The sequence below is a fragment of the Palaemon carinicauda genome, chromosome 20 (genome assembly GCF_036898095.1).
Source record: "Palaemon carinicauda isolate YSFRI2023 chromosome 20, ASM3689809v2, whole genome shotgun sequence".
Classification (NCBI taxonomy): Eukaryota; Metazoa; Arthropoda; class Malacostraca; order Decapoda; family Palaemonidae; genus Palaemon; species Palaemon carinicauda.
In genome coordinates, this window is record NC_090744.1 from 113,417,747 (window position 1) to 113,438,788 (window position 21,042).

General features: G+C 47.8%; 1 protein-coding gene across 3 annotated transcripts in view; it reads left to right on the plus strand.

Annotated features, from left to right (window-relative positions):
- Window positions 1-21,042, plus strand: part of yata (N-terminal kinase-like protein yata) — a 56,648-nt gene that overhangs the window by 285 nt on the left and 35,321 nt on the right. The window lies entirely within an intron of this gene.

Genomic DNA, 21,042 nt, shown 5'->3' on the forward strand with positions numbered 1-21,042 from the left:
CATATTTTGCATCATGTGATATTCCATACTAATAACATTGGCTTGGTAAGGTCTGTATTTGACTCTGAAACAGGCAACCGGTGCCTTCAAACGTAATTATATTCGTAATGTGTAAAGGTGTTATCAAGATCATTGCAATTTATTCTACGAATGGTACACAGTTACCAACGACACGGTGACATTACTAGCGGTAGAAATGCTAAATATTTCCATACGAATTTTAAATAATTCTTCCATATAACTATTACACAATATATAAAAAGTACAAAAAGAGCACAGAACCTAACAAACCCACCTAACCTGGCCTAGAAGTACCCCGGTCACAAAACACATATAATGACTATTGAGGAATGACTTACTTTTATGAAGAAAACGACAAAACTTGTGGGTCACGGGAGGGTGAGACTGACGGATTAACTCGTAGATAGCAACGTTACCAATGATTCACAGTGCTGCCAACGATGACGAATGGTACATAGAGTTACCAACGACACAATGACATATACTAGCGGTAGAAATGCTAAATATTTCCATACGTATTTTAAATAATTGTTCCTTATAAGTATTACACAATATATAAAAAGTAAAAAAAGGGCACAGAACCTAACAAACCCACCTAACCTAACCTAGAAGTACCCCGGTCACAAAACACATATAATGACTATTGAGGAATGACTTACTTTTATGAAGAAAACGACAAAACTTGTGGGTCACGGGAGGGTGAGACTGACGGATTAACTCGTAGATAGCAACGTTACCAATGATTCACAGTGCTGCCAACGATGACGAATGGTACATAGAGTTACCAACGACACAATGACATATACTAGCGGTAGAAATGCTAAATATTTCCATACGTATTTTAAATAATTGTTCCTTATAAGTATTACACAATATATAAAAAGTAAAAAAAGGGCACAGAACCTAACAAACCCACCTAACCTAACCTAGAAGTACCCCGGTCACAAAACACATATAATGACTATTGAGGAATGACTTACTTTTATGAAGAAAACGACGAAACTTGTGGGTCACGGGAGGGTGAGACTGACGGATTAACTCGTAGATGACTATTCCCCAAAAATGTACCTTTATAGGAAGTAACGGTATAACCACAACGACGTTTCTTCTTAGTTTTAGGTATGATGGATTCAGAATTACAATAAAACACGTAAATGACTTTCCTATAAGATAAAAGAGAATGGCACTTGGGGCACTGTAAACGCTGAGGAATTACGTTGTGTGATTTAAGGAAATAATCAACATTGGCTGAAGAATCATAAAAATCACCATGGACTTTAGCCACTGCTTTTAGGTACGGAATAGTGCAGCCGTTACAAGTTTCTATAACTTCCTCCATCGAAAAATACGACAAAATAAATCTCACTTGAAATGACGCACACCTTACTGGGTCAAAGGTTGCAACGCAAAAGGGATTGGAGGAAAAGGCGTGAACAGACGGATCAAAGAGATAAAGGAAGGGGGGGGGGGTTAGGGAAATATCTGTAGGCAACCCCCTTGTGTAAACTTTGAATAGGCATCGGTTGGTGATCGGTTAAGGGAAAAACAAAGGAGACTAGCGGGTAAACATGAATGAACTAAATAGGGAAACTAGTCCAGAGAAAGCATTTATGTGAAACAGAGGAGTGAAAAGGAAATAACAAAAGAAAAGAAATAAAAACAATTATAGGAAGATAAAACGGAATGAATGATAAATAATATTGAATGGGAATATAAAATGAGATGATTTTACCGTGAAGGAACTGGATAGGGAAACTAGTCCAGAGTAAGTATTTATGTGAAACCGGGGAGTGAAAAGGAAATAACCAAAGAAATAAACCTAATATAGGAAGATAAAATGGAATGTATGATAAATAATATTGAATGGGAATATAAAATGAGATAATAATACGATAATAAAAAGAGTAATTGGGGGAGGGGGGAAGTTTCTGCGCAGGGGGAGTGATATTTGCGCAGACCGAAAACTGATATGCACGAACGAACTTACAAATGGGTGCTAATGTTAGCATCGAATGCTAACATTTGATCTACATCAGACGTTGGCAGCACTGGATACTGTACTTTTTCATAAAATAATCTTTGCAACGGCTCCTCCAAAGTTTACCCAGTTATACTGTTTTGTATTTTCCTCCGGTTATAATACATACAAGAAGGTAATGTATAGAGAAGAAAAGGCTTGTTTTACGTTTATATATCGATTCCCCAGTATGTTTTCCCCAAACCCCGAGTTCCCACTGGGGGTCCCCCATTATCGGAGGATATAGATGTATATATATTTCTGAAACTATTCATTTGCGACGGGAATGAGTGTCATTTTCAAAGAGAGCGTAATTTTTTCTATAAGAAAAAGTAGTTGTTTTCCTAGGTTACATTGCCCTGTAATACACTACAATGAAACCGCTTATTCAATACTTGGCCAGTCTTTGCTAGCGCCTGTATACTCTATGCCCGCTAGGATTCCTGGAGCCATTGTAGTTTGTCGGGACAGACTGAAAAACCGCGCTTTATAAGGGAAACGAACACGAGAACACCACCACCTAACCTAGCGTAGGAGCCGTTTCCTTACCTACTGGGGGCTAAGTGCCGTGCACCCTGCTCTACTACTGTATTCCCAGCTTGTCCTGTCCCAACAAACTATGTTCACCCAGCTTCTTTCTCCATTCTTTGTTTTAATTTATCATCAAGTAACATTTCATGTTTAAACCTAGGCCTAAAAGATTTATGAGAGTTATGCCGATTGGTTTTATTATAGTTATGGACAGAAAAAGTTTTTCTACTGTAATGGACATTGCAGTATTGACTATTGATATCTTAATTATATATCCCTTTACGTTCCCTTGCGCTATTTATTTCCTTTACGTTCCTTTATGCTTTTCAGTCAAACCCAAATTATGCACTGAGCATGCTTTCTTATACATGTCAGTTTAGATTCTGAATATTAAGCTTAAGGCTCTATTTTTGAGCAAGATAAGCCAGATGGAGCTAATGTAAGAATGAATTGCCATAACCTAAGCTATAGCTTATATTTGTTCCGTAACCGAAATACAAACCACGCTATTTACATTGGGTTTACTTTCGGCGTAGCTGAAATTGACGAGCCATTAGATTTTAACGAGGGTTTACTACCCCGCGTTAGTTAGCAGGGGTTGGGGGAGGGATAGCTTGCTACCCCTCCCCCCCTCACACACCGGTGAAATGTCTCACTTCATTTTTGGCTCAGACGATGGACAGACGTGCCTGTCTTCGTCCTCGCTTGGCAGCCATTATTTGTTTTGTCTTTACTTAATCACTTACTTTTCTTATACTCAATATATATGTAAACATTTTTTCGTGTTTATGTATATATTTGAGTTTAGAAATCAGTAAGTTTCCTTTTCAGAGTTTGTGTGTGTAGTGTACGATATCTCCGTGGAGCCCTCGGCAGTTAGGCCACCACGGTGTAATTTCATGGGTCGCGATCGAGTTTGACTACGGTCTCTCTCTCTCTCTCTCTCGAGGTCGTTTACCCTTTACTACGTTTTACCTTTACTACGTCTGAGTAGCTTCCTTCCCGTGTGGGTAGGGTTGCTACGCCGTACATTTTGTCTCGATTAGTTTATGAATCTAATTGTATTTGTTGACTTTTCAGTTTTTATAGAATGTTTCCTTTCGGGGTTTTCGTTCTTTATTTAGTGAACATTCATATTTAAATTACATAATTACATAATTATAATTGTTATAATTCTGTGTTTGTTACAGCTCTCCTTCCGTGAGTGTTAGTGGTTTGAGGGCACGTGCCTGTCATGTAATTCTTGTGTTCTTTTCCCTCGGGATTTCTCTTCGGAGTCTTCCCGGGGGAATGAATGTTAACTAATGATTTTTGTTTTTTCATTTTTCACAGTTAACGATCTAGTTTCGTTTCTGTAATGTGGCTACGAAGCGAGCTGTCTTGTTGGGGCCTGGGGAATTTGCTGTTGCTGCCTCCCCTATAGATCTTCGTCAGGGGCGTGTCTCCTTCTCCTGGAAGTGCTCCCGTGACGACTGACAGCTCTCCAGTTCATTTTAGAACACTCAGGAGGCTTGCCTCCTTGGGTGGGTAACTTCCCTTCCGAGGGAAGTTTTCCCGTCCAGGCTTGAGTTTTTTCCCTTCGGGGAGAACTCCTTTTGCATTTTTGTGCGACTATGCTCTTGGTGCTGAGCGGTCCCACCTGCAGTTACGCTCAAGGGGCTGAGCAACTGCAGGAGCCCCTCTTCGGAGGATTACTCTTTTTAGGTCATTGCTTTGACCCGTCTCTTCTACGAAGTGTTCCTCTTTCGTTCGTGAGGAAGGACACTCATAGTGACTCCTCTTCGGAGGACACTTCTGCTGTTGTTGCTGATGTTGCTGAAGGCTCAGTTCCCTTCGGGGGGCTTCCGAGCCCTACGGTCTCTCCTGCGAGTGCTTCTCCCCCGGGGGGGGAGTGCACCACAGAGACACCTCTTCGGAGGCCTCCGTCTGCTGTTGTTGCTGAAGCCTCTGTCCCCTTCGAGGGGCAGTTGAGCCTACGGTCTCTCTTGCAAGTGCTTCTCTCCTGGGGGGGAGTTCACCACAGAGACTCCTCTTTGGAGGAGGACTCCTGCTGTTGTTGCTGAGGGCTCAGTTTCCCTTTGGGGACAGCTGATGCCTACGGTCTCTCCTGCAAGTGACTCTTCCCCTCGGGGAGGTCACGTTCAGAGACTCCTCTTCGGAGGTCGGAGGGTGTTGCACCTGTCCGAGGTCGTCTTCATCTTTGTTCGACGTTCTCCGCAGAGGACCCTCCTCGACGAGTACCGACCGTTGCTGCTGCTTCTCCTGCCAGACCTTCTAGTCTTCACCTCCGTTCCTGGACGCAGATGCGCAGTGGGCGCCAACACCCTAAACTCCGTTCCTGGACGCAGATGCGCAGTGGGCGCCAACACCCCCCCGTTTACAACGGGCACCGGTACCTTCGGGTCTAAGGGGCTTATTCCACAGTGTGGGTAAGTCCCTTAAGTGCCAGGTTTTTTTCTGCGCGCCCACGATCTCCTGCGCGCAGTAGCGCTGTAGCGCTCGCCTGCTGTGGACCACGATCTCTGGTAGCTGAGTCTTGCCGTAGATCTTCTTCCTGCTCGCCAGCGCTCACCTGTCCTTCTGTGCGCCAGCTCTCTTCAGTTCGCCAGCGCACATCTGCGCGCCCTTTCCTGCTACGCGCCAATGGGCGCCAATGGTTTTCCTGAACACCCAGGATCGCCTGCTTGACAGATCGCATCAGCACTCTCCTTCCTGATGCACCTGCGCGCCTTCTGAGCAGCGCGATGCGCGCTAACGTTCGCCCTCTCGCCCACGATCTATCAGACCTGGGCGCAGGCAAGAAGTTTTCCTGTCGCCTTCTCGCCGTCAACCTTCTCTAGTCTCTTACGCGTCAGCGATCTCCTACGCGCCCGCGCGATTCTTCGCCTGCGCGCTAGCGTTTTTAACGCACCACCGCTCACCATCGCTTGCCAACACGCCATCGCTTGCCAACGCGCCATCGCTTGCCAACGCGCCATCGCTTGCCAACGCGCCATCGCTTGCCAACGCGCCATCGCTTGCCAACGCTCCTTCACTCGCCTTCCGGCCATCGCTCGCCAAGACACGCCATCGCTCGCCAAGACACGCCATCGCTCGCCAAGACGCGCCATCGCTCGTCAACGCGCCATCGCCCGCCTACGCGCCATCGGTCTCCCGGCCGCCTGCGCTCCATCGGTCTCCCGGCCGCCTGCGCTCCATCGGTCTCCCGGCCGCCTGCGCTCCATCGGTCTCCCGGCCGCCTGCGCTCCATCGGTCTCCCGGCCGCCTGCGCTCCATCGGTCTCCCGGCCGCCTGCGCTCCATTGGTCTCCCGGCCGCCTGCGCACCCATGTTCGCTCGCGCGCATGCGCACCCATGTTCGCTCGCGCGCATGCGCACCCATGTTCGCTCGCGCGCATGCGCACCCATGTTCGCTCGCGCGCGAACCAACGGTGTTCTATCGCGCGAGCGCCAGCGCGATTCCTGCCAGTAAGCCATCGCTCGCCAACGCGCCGTCGCTCGCCAACGCGTCATCGCTCGCCTGCGCACTATCGGATTCAGACCACCAGCTCTCGCCCTTCCAACCTCGCTCGCCCTCCTTCTGCGCTCCCTTGTGCAATTTCGTTTGCGTGCCCGCGCACGGGCGCTTCCATGTTCGCCCACGCGCGATCCATTGATTTACCATCGCGCGATCCATTGATTTACCATCGCGCGATCCATTGATTTACCATCGCGCGATCCATTGATTTACCATCGCGCGATCCATTGATTTACCATCGCGCGATCCATTGATTTACCATCGCGCGATCCATTGATTTACCATCGCGCGAGCTTCAGGGCGATTGCGTCCGCGATTCCCGTCGGGGTTTCGCAACACGGGCACGGCGTCAATGACCTTAGATGTCAGGATGCCTGAAAACTTTAAATCATTCATTCATTCATTCATTCGCAACACGGGCAACCTGGCGAGTCTTCTGGAGCGCGTATTTCCAGAACGTGGTCTTCACCCCGTAAACGCAGAGCATGGCACGTGCAAGAGCAGGAAGAATCCTCAGAGAGGTCTGAGCAACATTGTTCTTTCCAGAACCTGGTTTAGCCCTTCCTCCTCACCATTCCCTGGAAGGGTCTTGCCTGGGAGTTTTTCTTTCGAGATTTCTCCGTCGGGCAGGGGGCGACTGGTTTAGCCCTTCCTCTTCACCATTTCGTGGAAGGGGCTTACCAGGCCTTTCCCTCCCCGGTTGCGACCCGAGGTTTTGTACAAGGAAGCTCCAGGAAGATCATGGGTACTTTCCTTCTCTCGGGCTCAAGCACCTTTGCGTTCCGTCGCCAAGTTTCGAACTTGCGGGCAAACTCGATGTTGGAGCATCTAGACGCAGTGACCGAGGGCTTCCTCTCGGGAGTCCCATCCGTGGTTGTCAACAAGCTCAGACACACTTCCATCCTTGGGAAGAGCTTGTTTGAGCCCAAGGACAGAGAAATGGACAGCTGTTGTGCGGAGGAAGTCGAATTCCGTTTTCACTCCTCCAAGGCGCTTACTTCCAGACCTTGCAAGCCTCTGACGCATCTTCATTCAGCCTCGTCAGCCTAGGTTATCGGAACCGGCTACGGCAGCTAAGACAAGGTGTACAATAGCAGTCCCCTTCTGTCAGGGACAGGTAGGATGGGAAGTTCTTCCGGGGAGGCATAATCCTAGAGGGAGCGGCAGAGTTCACAAACTCTAGGATTGGCAATCCCCCTTGCAGGTCTCACGCTTGGGGGATGCCTAAGGTTACTCGTCCGGATAACAGCTTCCCGATGCCGATTCCTGCACGATCTCCGTGATCAGCCAAGGATATCGCGCCTCGCTCTTAACATCTCTCCTCTACTGTCAGCGAATCCAGTGTCGCTGAGCCTCTATGCCATGGGGTCGGCAAGAGGTTTGCCCGTTGGGCAGAAGGAGCCATGTTTTAGGAGAAGGTCCTCCATAGGGTCGTCGACGGCTTCCCCCCCGGCTTCTTCAGTCGATCCTTTCTCGTAGGAAAGCATCTGAGACGGGAGTTCCGTCGTCGACCTCTCAGCTCTGATCAAGTTTGTCGAACAAACTTCGTCCAGCGTGGAACAGCAGAGTCGATCAGACTGGTAACGAGACCGCAAGACTCCTTATGCCCTGGATCAGAAGGACGGGTACTTCCAGGTCCCATTCCATCCATCTTCCAGGAAGCACTTGGAATTCAGCCTAGACTACAGATGTTTCTGCTTAAGATGCTGTGTGGCGATCCCGCCGCAGCATTGCAGGTTTTCACCAAAGAACTCTCCCTGCTTTCCTCATGGCCGCTCAGGAGCAGGCTTCCGCCTCCTTCGCTTTTTGGAGGTCTGGCCAACTCCGGTAGTCTCGGGTTCGACCTTCTTCAACACCGGGACAAGCTTCCGGGACTTTACCAAGAGTGAGGGATCATAGTAATTCGCTAGGAGCCTTCTCTACTTCTGCCTCAACATCTGGAATATCTAGCCATGATATTGACTCCTTCTCCGAGCCTTGCCTTCAGTTGACTGTGGCAATGCTGAGGAGAGTTGCAGAACCTTTTCTCAGTCAAGGAGAGCTTTCAGCCCTATCTTGGAACGTTTTCTGGGTCTCCTTTCCTCATTGACCCGTCTACGTCCCGAACGGGCGCCTCAGGATAAGTTCCCTGTTAGGCGGCCCAAGTTCCGGACTTTCTGGCCCCTATGGGACCAGCGGAATGATTAGACCTGCAATGGGTTGACCTGTGGAATCTTTTGCATGGGAGTGGATATTCTCATCCTTTCCCCGCATTTGATGCTGTTCTCGGACTCGTCAAAGAAAAGGGGGGGGGGGGCATATTGCGGTTCAGGCCTATGGTCAGGACCTGAAGGGTACCTCCTCATCATTCAGGTAGGCTTAGAGGCCGTAGTCTGCCCCTTCTACAGATCCTACAGATCCTGCCGAGTCGCTCCGTGCGCGACAACTCCATGGTACTGGCGTATTCCAACCAGCAGGGAGGTACATTTTCATACTTTCGCATCTTGCAGTAGGGATACTGAGATGATCCGAAGTCCACTCGATACGGCTATCGGCTCGTTCATTCTGGGCAGAGGAATGTTCTCTCCGACAATCTGAGCAGAGCCCCACAGATAGAGAGCACCTGGGGGTCTTTGGCCTCTAGTAACCAGCAAGTCCTGGCCTGGGGGACCTGATCACGACAGCCTGGAACCTCAAGCTTCCGCTGTACTTCCCCCCCAGTCTCAGACCTCAAGACTCTTTGGCAAGATGCTTTCCGGTGACGGTGGGACAGCATTGACGCCTACGTCTCCCCACCATTGTTGTCTGTTGAGGAGGGGTCTCAACGAGACCAGGTTGTCTGTCAACCTTTCGATGGCCCTGAGAGCTCCGCTGCAACTATACGCAGTACGGTTTCCGGACCTTCTGCATCCCCTGACGGAACTCCCGGGAGAGCTTCTTCCACGACACAGGCTACTCAAACAACCACACTACAACATCTTCCACAAGCAGTAGTATTGCTTCGGCTTCACGCCTGGAGACACTACGCCGCCTCCTCACGAAAAGACAACCCGCAACAGGCGCGGAGCGGAGGTCGTGTCACCTGCGATAGTCATCCGCAGGGGTCTACCAGGCGAAGTGGAGAGTCGTCTGTGGTTGGTGTCGTGGGAGAGGTACCTCTTCCCTTGAGGCCTCTACTCCAGAAATAACGGAGTTATTGCTTATCGGCGGGAGGAAACTCGTTTCCGCTCTCGGCAATGAAGCCTATCGCTCAGCCTTTCCCTGGCCTTCAGGCTGAAAGGAATAGGTTTTTTTTTTTCCTTCCCGCTGGATCTTTCTTCGCTCATGCGAAGCTACGAACGTACCTGCCCCCAGTCGGAGTGAGACCTCCTCCATGGAGCATGGTTCGGACTCTTAAGTCCCTTAAGAGATCTTCTTACGAACCATTACGTCAGGCCACTGATCGTCGTCCGTCTTGGAGGACGGTGCTCCTGCTCGCTCTGGCCTCGGCCAGTGTGTAAGCAATCTTCATGGTCTCGTACGACTCCGCCCTTTCAAGAGAATAGGGGGAGGTAACATTCAGGTTTGCTCCTGAGTTGTTTTCTAGACTCAGAATCTTGGAGTCCCGGACCTTCGGTTCGACTCCTTCAAGATTTCGAATCTCCGTTCTGTATCTTATGACCCAGACCTTCTCCTTCTTGCCAGTAAAGGAGCCGAGGGGTTATCTTTGAGAACAGCTGCAGTTTGTCCTCACGTGCAAGCCCGGTTTGGGAGCACAGGAAGGACACGGGAGAGTCACCAGTATGCCTTTTCAACTCGGACTCAAGGGCATTCATCTCGACCTGAATCCAGACCCTCCCCCGTCACGTCGCCTTACAGCACGATGTCAGATACATCGCAACGTCCCTCGCCTTCAAGAAGAACTACTCTGTGACGCAGGTGCTACAAGCTGGAGTCTGGAAGCGTCTAATGACCTTTGCAGCCCACTTCCTGCAGGACGTGATCCACAGGGGTATCGATACGTTTCTATCGCTCTGTGGTGGCTACACAACAGCTGGTATAACCTCAGGCTCCTTTTTGGACAGGTAGCAGAAGGTTGAGGGCATTGTTACCAGGTTTTAGACTGCATGAACGGAAGAAGTATGTCTGGCCCTTACTTCTTTCTTCATCGTCTCCTCTACTGGGGAAGCAGCATCCTGGTCTCTGCATAGCTGGCCTCAAACCTCTGCAGGTAAACCATGCTTCCTTGTGTTCCAAGTATTGAGACAATACTGTCGCGTCCCCCATACCCTGACGAGGTGGTATTGGGAACGTCCTAACCCAGAGTTCCTTCTAGAACTCCAGGTCAACTGCCTAGGACGGGTCACACTTTTTTCCTTCACACACAAGCTTATGTAGGCCACACGTTTCCTTGCGGAGCAAGGAACTTGTGAGGTGCAGGGACTCCTTTTCTCGAGTGCGACTCACTCGGATTCTGAGCGGTCCCACCTGCAGTTACGCTCAAGGGGCTGAGCAACTGCAGGAGCCCCTCTTCGGAGGATTACTCTTTTTAGGTCATTGCTTTGACCCGTCTCTTCTACGAAGTGTTCCTCTTTCGTTCGTGAGGAAGGACACTCATAGTGACTCCTCTTCGGAGGACACTTCTGCTGTTGTTGCTGATGTTGCTGAAGGCTCAGTTCCCTTCGGGGGGCTTCCGAGCCCTACGGTCTCTCCTGCGAGTGCTTCTCCCCCGGGGGGGAGTGCACCACAGAGACACCTCTTCGGAGGCCTCCGTCTGCTGTTGTTGCTGAAGCCTCTGTCCCCTTCGAGGGGCAGTTGAGCCTACGGTCTCTCTTGCAAGTGCTTCTCTCCTGGGGGGGAGTTCACCACAGAGACTCCTCTTTGGAGGAGGACTCCTGCTGTTGTTGCTGAGGGCTCAGTTTCCCTTTGGGGACAGCTGATGCCTACGGTCTCTCCTGCAAGTGACTCTTCCCCTCGGGGAGGTCACGTTCAGAGACTCCTCTTCGGAGGTCGGAGGGTGTTGCACCTGTCCGAGGTCGTCTTCATCTTTGTTCGACGTTCTCCGCAGAGGACCCTCCTCGACGAGTACCGACCGTTGCTGCTGCTTCTCCTGCCAGACCTTCTAGTCTTCACCTCCGTTCCTGGACGCAGATGTGCAGTGGGCGCCAACACCCTAAACTCCGTTCCTGGACGCAGATGCGCAGTGGGCGCCAACACCCCCCCGTTTACAACGGGCACCGGTACCTTCGGGTCTAAGGGGCTTATTCCACAGTGTGGGTAAGTCCCTTAAGTGCCAGGTTTTTTTCTGCGCGCCCACGATCTCCCGCGCGCAGTAGCGCTGTAGCGCTCGCCTGCTGTGGACCACGATCTCTGGTAGCTGAGTCTTGCCGTAGATCTTCTTCCTGCTCGCCAGCGCTCACCTGTCCTTCTGTGCGCCAGCTCTCTTCAGTTCGCCAGCGCACATCTGCGCGCCCTTTCCTGCTACGCGCCAATGGTTTTCCTGAACACCCAGGATCGCCTGCTTGACAGATCGCATCAGCACTCTCCTTCCTGATGCACCTGCGCGCCTTCTGAGCAGCGCGATGCGCGCTAACGTTCGCCCTCTCGCCCACGATCTATCAGACCTGGGCGCAGGCAAGAAGTTTTCCTGTCGCCTTCTCGCCGTCAACCTTCTCTAGTCTCTTACGCGTCAGCGATCTCCTACGCGCCCGCGCGATTCTTCGCCTGCGCGCTAGCGTTTTTAACGCACCACCGCTCACCATCGCTTGCCAACGCGCCATCGCTTGCCAACGCGCCATCGCTTGCCAACGCGCCATCGCTTGCCAACGCGCCATCGCTTGCCAACGCGCCTTCACTCGCCTTCCGGCCATCGCTCGCCAAGACGCGCCATCGCTCGCCAAGACGCGCCATCGCCCGCCTACGCGCCATCGGTCTCCCGGCCGCCTGCGCGCCATCGGTCTCCCGGCCGCCTGCGCTCCATCGGTCTCCCGGCCGCCTGCGCTCCATCGGTCTCCCGGCCGCCTGCGCTCCATCGGTCTCCCGGCCGCCTGCGCACCCATGTTCGCTCGCGCGCATGCGCACCCATGTTCGCTCGCGCGCGAACCAACGGTGTTCCATCGCGCGAGCGCCAGCGCGATTCCTGCCAGTAAGCCATCGCTCGCCAACGCGCCGTCGCTCGCCAACGCGTCATCGCTCGCCTGCGCACTATCGGATTCAGACCACCAGCTCTCGCCCTTCCAACCTCGCTCGCCCTCCTTCTGCGCTCCCTTGTGCAATTTCGTTTGCGTGCCCGCGCACGGGCGCTTCCATGTTCGCCCACGCGCGATCCATTGATTTACCATCGCGCGCCCTCTTAATGAGAGAATGCCTTGATGAAGTCATTGAGCTTCAGCACGGCATTTCATTCCCGTGCTGAATCTTGGTGACGGGCAAGAGGGCTCTCGAACTTCGGGAAATTGCTCCCCCAGTTCGAATCTAAATTTCTCTTTCATCTTTTTCTTCTGCTTAATATTACTTCGACCTTCTCTTAATTTTATCAACTTTCTTTCATCTTGCTGTCCTATCTCTATGATTATTATTTTTCTTAGTTATATATATATGTAGATGTATGCATATATATATATATTTATTTATTGTATTTGTTCATTTATTTATTTATCTATTTTTTTTTCTATTTTATTTAAATGGCGTGGATATTTCCACATTCGTTATTACTGCCTGCTTAGATGAATGGGAGAAGGGATCACGGTTGGGAGGTATTCGCATTCAAAGCTATATATGAGAGTATTGGATGATCTCAGCCATCCCAAAGATGGTTTGGACCTTTTTGGCGGAACTACTCTCAAGGGTTGGGTCATCGGAATCCAGGGGGATCCAATCCTTGAGGTGGGACTCTTGGCTTTTGGCCGGAAGCCCATCATTACAGATATGGGGAGGATGATTCCATATTACTTTGGTCTCAGTCCTAACAGGCGGGTTTAGCTTACACCTGTGCCTCTATATCTGTTTTGATGCTATCCTTCGGGTAGGGTATGGAGTGGACCATCGGGGAAATATACTCTCATTGTGCCGATAGTGGAGAATGCAAATTTCCTTTCCAACGTATGATACTTTCTTATAATTCTCAAGCAGGTACCCCAACAAAACAACAAAAAACCTGAAAATCCCATCCTTAAATATGGACCCTTCAAATACTGACTCCCCATCCCCTGGATTTGCTGACTCCCCCCCGGCACTGTTGACGACTTCTGCTACTGTAATTAAGGAAAACTCTGTTGACGACCTTCGAACTAAAAAGGACCATTCTACTGATGTTAAAAAATCTAGCAATTTGGGTAACACAGGGAAACTACGATTCCTTCATGTTTCCCAAATCCCATTAGAGACAAATTATGATGATATATATAGAGCATTTGAGTGCTATGGATTGATAAAGGAAATAAGGATGAGACTTGGAGATGAAAAATGGGACTCTTGGATATCTTTTGAAAGTCACGATGAGGCGTTTAATGCCATAAGTAATATTAGTAGTATCAAAATTAACGAATTGAACATCATGGGAGCTCTTTGTGATAAGGTCCCAAAGGAATTGGATGTGTACAAACCTGCTGATTGGTTTGAAAAAGATAGAAATGTACCCATGCCTTCACAGAGAAAACCCAAACCACCAATGTGGCTCTTAGCTGAACCTAAAGGGATAATAGGGAATTATTTTAAGATATGTAAGTTTATCCAAAAAAAAGTAGGAACCATAGCACCTGGAGATATATCTCGTTTTGGGAAGAACAGTTATCTCATCCATGCCAAATCTTCGACTCAGTCTGCAATACTGTCTAACTTACAGACAGGCAGTGATGAAATTACATTGGAAATGAAACCTCATCTTAATTTTAGTTATGGAAGGGGAGTGGTCTTTAATAAGGACCTATACGAATTTACAGAGGAGGAGATACTTTCTATGTGTCCATTAAATGTATGGAAAGTGCATAAGATTCCTGGAACTTCAATGATTATACTCACTTTCCAGGATGCTGATGTACCTTTCCATATTTTTATTGAAAATGAAAGGATTAAAGTTCGGCCTTTCAAACAAAAGCCCCTGCAATGTTTTAATTGTTTTAAATTTGGACACCCATCCAAAGTTTGTAAAAATGGAAAATTGTGTGGTATTTGCTCCAAAACTTATCATGGAGAATGTACACTTGAGGCCAGGTGTTCAAATTGCAATTTGAATCATAAATCAACTGATAGGAGATGCGAACTGTATAAGTTGGAGGAAGCTGCCCTAAACAAATCAAGTTTAGAACACATAAGTGTGGGACATGCAAAAAGATTGTTGAATAAATCAACCAGCTATGCAAAGGCCTTAAAATCAAAGGTAAATTTACCACAGGAGACAGCAACCCCACCTAGCACTGCCAGTAATCCTAAGAAAAGAAATACAACCTCTGATAATAAAGTACTGCATGACAAGGTAATCATATCGCCTTCTGAGGCTTTGCCACAGCGTATTAAAAATGGGTCATTGCCCATTTCTGTACAGCCTTCGTCCCCCATTACCAGCAATAGTACTAACCTCTCCCAGGCCATGTCCTTGCCTGATTTGATGGAGATGCCACCTGACACCAAGTTACCAGGTGCACCTGTATTGGGGAAGGTGCAAAAACCTGGTAGCTCAAAACCTACTAATCGGAAAAGAGAGAGACCTCCATCTCTCTCGCCCCCCTCCATAAGAAATATCAAAATTACGACGTCAAATAAGTATGATGATTTGTCAGTTGATATTTCTGATCTGGAAGTCAATTTAAATAAATCGGAAATTCAAGTGGAGGTCCACCAACCTCCTCAACAATCAGATCAAAAAGACAAAAAGAAAATCATAAATTCTAAACCCAATCTATCAAGACCCTCTTTAATAAAACCACCAAAAAATAGTGTTAGATCAAACACTGCTAATGGGAAGACTCCATCCAAGGGGTCTACCAAATTATAAACTATAGTTTTTTCCTCCATTTTGCAATGGAATTGTCAGGGTTTAAGGGCCAAATATGAAGAACTTAAGCTCCTTATTCATGAGCATTCCCCCATAATTATTTGTCTACAGGAGAGCAAACTTGATCATAATACCCCTTGCCCTCGCGAATACATTAGTTATAGGACACCATATGATCACCAAGTGGGGAGCCATGGCGGAAGTCTCATATACGTTCGTCGAGATGTTCCCCAAGTTTCTCTGTCTATTCGTACACCTCTGCAGGCAGTGGTTGTACAGATCGACATAGGGCGAAAATATACAATTTGTTCTCTGTACTTGCCTCCAAATGATAACATTTTGTATGACAACTTAGTGGAGGTGATTCAACAACTCCCTCAACCTTTCCTTTTACTTGGAGATTTGAATGGTAGACACCCTTTGTGGGGTGATGTTTTAGCAAACACGAGGGGAAATATCATATCATCAATTGTGGAAAATGAAGATGTGGGACTCCTTAATACAGGAGAGCCCACACACTTTCATGTCCAGACAGGTACCTTGTCATGTATTGACCTATCAATCGTAAGCTCTAATTGCCTTCTCGACTTTGATTGGAGAACATTAAATGATTGGCATACTAGTGATCACGCACCAATCATTATAAACACCAACAATGGTCCACCTTTACAGGGATCGCCACGATGGAATCTTGACAAGGCGGACTGGGATAAATTTCGTGAACTAAGCGAAATTGAGGGGGATGCAGGACAAGTTGAAAATATCGATGATGCCATAGACTTACTGAATGGAACTCTCCATACAGCAGGAGTCAATTCAATTCCCAAAACAACAGGGTTATTCAAACGACGACCCGTCCCGTGGTGGTCTTCAGAACTAACTGCCCTCCACAGAGCCACAAGAAGATCTCTAACACGATTGCGTAGACGCAGAACTGATGAGAATTTAATTATGTACAAGAAATGTAGAGCACAGTTCCGTCGTGCCATGAAAGAAGCAAGGCGCCAATCATGGATGTCTTTTGTTTCCTCCATTAACAGTAGGACACCACCATCTGCTGTGTGGAGGAAAGTAAAAAAGATAGCTGGCAAATTCACCCCCAACCCACCACCAGTGTTGAAGGTGAATGGCCAGTATGTAACCGAAGCAAATGATGTTAGCAATGCCCTGGCTAATCATTTTTCAAATGTATCCAGCAAGTGTGAAGGAGCCCCTGGTCACCAGTATAGGAGCACTGAAGAAAAGAAAATTTTAAATTTTGCAACAAGAAGGGAAGAGTCGTATAATTCTCCTTTCACTGAAAGAGAATTTGATTCCGCACTTGCTCATTGCAATGATACAGCCCCTGGACCCGATGGAATTCCATATGCAATGATTAAACATGTACATTTTAATACAAAGCTATTTATTTTAAGTATTATTAATAGAATATGGCATGATCATAGTTACCCAAGTGTTTGGGAACTAGCCATTATTTTAGCCTTTTTAAAACCCGGTAAAGACAAGTTTTTAGCAGCAAACTATCGTCCAATTGCATTGACATCTTGTTTATGTAAAATCATGGAGAAGATGGTCAATGCAAGGCTGGTGTGGTACCTTGAAAAGAAAGGTATTTTATCACCGATTCAATGTGGATTCCGAAAAATGCACTCAGCGACTGATGTGTTGATACGACTAGAGTCTTCTATTTGTGAAGCCTTTGCTTCCAAACAGCACCATGTTACAGTATTTTTTGACCTTGAAAAGGCATATGATACCACATGGAGATATGGTATTCTTAAAACCATTCATGATTTGGGATTGAGAGGAGAGCTGCCACTATTTATTCAGGCATTTCTTTCACGTAGAGTTTTTCAAGTGAGAGTGGGGGAAACTCTATCAGAGAGTAAGTGCCAGGAAGAAGGAGTTCCTCAGGGTAGTGTGCTGAGTGTAACCCTTTTTGCACTAGCAATTAATGGGATATCCTCAGCCATTCCCCAGGATGTTCTCTCAACATTATTTGTGGATGATCTCTCAATATCATTTGCTGGCACTAAAATGGCAATGGTTGAGAGAAAAATCCAACTCTCTATTGATAAAATTATCCAGTGGGCTGACATGAATGGATTTAAGTTCTCGACAAGTAAAACTACCATTGTCCATTTTTGTCGTATCCGGGGAGTACATCCAGACCCGGATATATACATTAAAAGTCAACGGATACCATGTGCAAGAGAAGCTAAATTTTTAGGTTTGATATTTGATTGTAGGCTTACATGGGTTTCTCACTTAAAAGCATTAAAAGCTAAATGTGTTGAAGCTCTGAATATCTTAAAAGTATTATCCCATACATCATGGGGGGCAGACCGCAGTACTATTTTAAAATTATACAAGGCCTTGATTTTTTCCAAAATTAGTTATGGTTGTGAGGTATATTCTTCAGCCACCTCAAGCCGGTTAAAAATATTAGACTCGATACATCATGCAGGTATTAGATTGTCTACTGGAGCTTTTAAAACCTCGCCTATCCCAAGTCTCCTTGTTGATGCTGGAGAGTTGCCTCTAGACCTTTACCGAATGTCTTCCGTTCTTCGGTATTGGTTTAGATTGCAAAGACTCCCTAACTCTCTAGCCTTTCAGACTGCAAGCCTTGTAAGACACGCATCATACTTTGAGTTGCACCCAAAATCTCCTCAACCCTATGGCTTTCGGGTGAAACGATTATTAAATAGTCTGGATATAATTAGAAATAAGGTACTTCCATTCAAGGTATCATCAACGCCTCCATGGAAGTTACCAGAGATATCTTTTTGTAAATATTTTATTGGAGATAAGAAGAATATGTCAGACGTAGAAGCCAGGTCTCTTTTTAATGAACATGTTAAAGAACATAGAGGATCAACTTTTATCTATACTGATGGCTCCAAATCTGATGCTGGCGTTGGATTTGGAGTACATAGTAATGGTTTTAATTGTAGAGGTGCACTTCCTCTGACCGCTTCCATATTTACTGCCGAACTGTATGGCATATTAACCGCTATTGAGAAAATAGCATTGGAGAAGGAGGGTAATTTTACAATTTTTAGTGATGCAAGGAGTGTCCTTCAAGCTATGGAAGTTTTTAATTCTAATAACCCTCTAGTTTTAAAGATTTTAGAATGGCTTCTCATTATTGGACGGAGAGGTATAACAGTTCAATTTTGTTGGGTTCCAGCACATGTAGGTGTGTCTGGGAATGAGAAGGCAGATTCACTGGCTAAGGAGGCTGCATCCGAGTTGCTGCCAAGAAGGTATCCCATTGCCTGTAATGATTTCTTACCTGTCATCAAGAACTTGGTTTGCAATAAATGGCAACAGCAATGGGATAGTCAAGATGGCAATAAAATGCGAGAGATAAAAAATGACATATCTCCTTGGAGGTATAATATGATGCCCCGAAAATGGGAGACGTCTCTTTGTCGTCTCCGTATTGGTCACACTCGGTTGACACACGAGTTTCTGCTGAAGGGCCAACACCAACCGTATTGTGATGACTGCTTCGTACCTCTAACAGTAAGGCATTTGTTGACCGAATGCCCCAATTATAACAACTTGCGGAATAGATATTTGTTTGAGGCTCGAGGTGAGGGTGGCAGGTTCATCCTTGCCAAGATTCTTGGAAATGATGTGTCCTACCATGCAAGTGGCATTTTTAGATTTATTTCAGAAGCAGGTCTTCTGAAAAATATTTAACTTTTATTACATTCAACTTTTATGATTTTAATTGAATACTCTTTTATTTTTTATTTTATTTTATCTTTTATTTTTGTATACATAAATTAAATGTTACCGGCGTCAATGACCTCAGATGTCAGGATGCCTGAAAACTTTAAATCAATCAATCAATCAATTACCATCGCGCGATCCATTGATTTACCATCGCGCGATCCATTGATTTACCATCGCGCGATCCATTGATTTACCATCGCGCGATCCATTGATTTACCATCGCGCGAGCTTCAGGGCGATTGCGTCCGCGATTCCCGTCGGGGTTTCGCAACACGGGCACGGCGTCAATGACCTTAGATGTCAGGATGCCTGAAAACTTTAAATCATTCATTCATTCATTCATTCGCAACACGGGCAACCTGGCGAGTCTTCTGGAGCGCGTATTTCCAGAACGTGGTCTTCACCCCGTAAACGCAGAGCATGGCACGTGCAAGAGCAGGAAGAATCCTCAGAGAGGTCTGAGCAACATTGTTCTTTCCAGAACCTGGTTTAGCCCTTCCTCCTCACCATTCCCTGGAAGGGTCTTGCCTGGGAGTTTTTCTTTCGAGATTTCTCCGTCGGGCAGGGGGCGACTGGTTTAGCCCTTCCTCTTCACCATTTCGTGGAAGGGGCTTACCAGGCCTTTCCCTCCCCGGTTGCGACCCGAGGTTTTGTACAAGGAAGCTCCAGGAAGATCATGGGTACTTTCCTTCTCTCGGGCTCAAGCACCTTTGCGTTCCGTCGCCAAGTTTCGAACTTGCGGGCAAACTCGATGTTGGAGCATCTAGACGCAGTGACCGAGGGCTTCCTCTCGGGAGTCCCATCCGTGGTTGTCAACAAGCTCAGACACACTTCCATCCTTGGGAAGAGCTTGTTTGAGCCCAAGGACAGAGAAATGGACAGCTGTTGTGCGGAGGAAGTCGAATTCCGTTTTCACTCCTCCAAGGCGCTTACTTCCAGACCTTGCAAGCCTCTGACGCATCTTCATTCAGCCTCGTCAGCCTAGGTTATCGGAACCGGCTACGGCAGCTAAGACAAGGTGTACAATAGCAGTCCCCTTCTGTCAGGGACAGGTAGGATGGGAAGTTCTTCCGGGGAGGCATAATCCTAGAGGGAGCGGCAGAGTTCACAAACTCTAGGATTGGCAATCCCCCTTGCAGGTCTCACGCTTGGGGGATGCCTAAGGTTACTCGTCCGGATAACAGCTTCCCGATGCCGATTCCTGCACGATCTCCGTGATCAGCCAAGGATATCGCGCCTCGCTCTTAACATCTCTCCTCTACTGTCAGCGAATCCAGTGTCGCTGAGCCTCTATGCCATGGGGTCGGCAAGAGGTTTGCCCGTTGGGCAGAAGGAGCCATGTTTTAGGAGAAGGTCCTCCATAGGGTCGTCGACGGCTTCCCCCCCGGCTTCTTCAGTCGATCCTTTCTCGTAGGAAAGCATCTGAGACGGGAGTTCCGTCGTCGACCTCTCAGCTCTGATCAAGTTTGTCGAACAAACTTCGTCCAGCGTGGAACAGCAGAGTCGATCAGACTGGTAACGAGACCGCAAGACTCCTTATGCCCTGGATCAGAAGGACGGGTACTTCCAGGTCCCATTCCATCCATCTTCCAGGAAGCACTTGGAATTCAGCCTAGACTACAGATGTTTCTGCTTAAGATGCTGTGTGGCGATCCCGCCGCAGCATTGCAGGTTTTCACCAAAGAACTCTCCCTGCTTTCCTCATGGCCGCTCAGGAGCAGGCTTCCGCCTCCTTCGCTTTTTGGAGGTCTGGCCAACTCCGGTAGTCTCGGGTTCGACCTTCTTCAACACCGGGACAAGCTTCCGGGACTTTACCAAGAGTGAGGGATCATAGTAATTCGCTAGGAGCCTTCTCTACTTCTGCCTCAACATCTGGAATATCTAGCCATGATATTGACTCCTTCTCCGAGCCTTGCCTTCAGTTGACTGTGGCAATGCTGAGGAGAGTTGCAGAACCTTTTCTCAGTCAAGGAGAGCTTTCAGCCCTATCTTGGAACGTTTTCTGGGTCTCCTTTCCTCATTGACCCGTCTACGTCCCGAACGGGCGCCTCAGGATAAGTTCCCTGTTAGGCGGCCCAAGTTCCGGACTTTCTGGCCCCTATGGGACCAGCGGAATGATTAGACCTGCAATGGGTTGACCTGTGGAATCTTTTGCATGGGAGTGGATATTCTCATCCTTTCCCCGCATTTGATGCTGTTCTCGGACTCGTCAAAGAAAAGGGGGGGGGGGGGGGGGGCATATTGCGGTTCAGGCCTATGG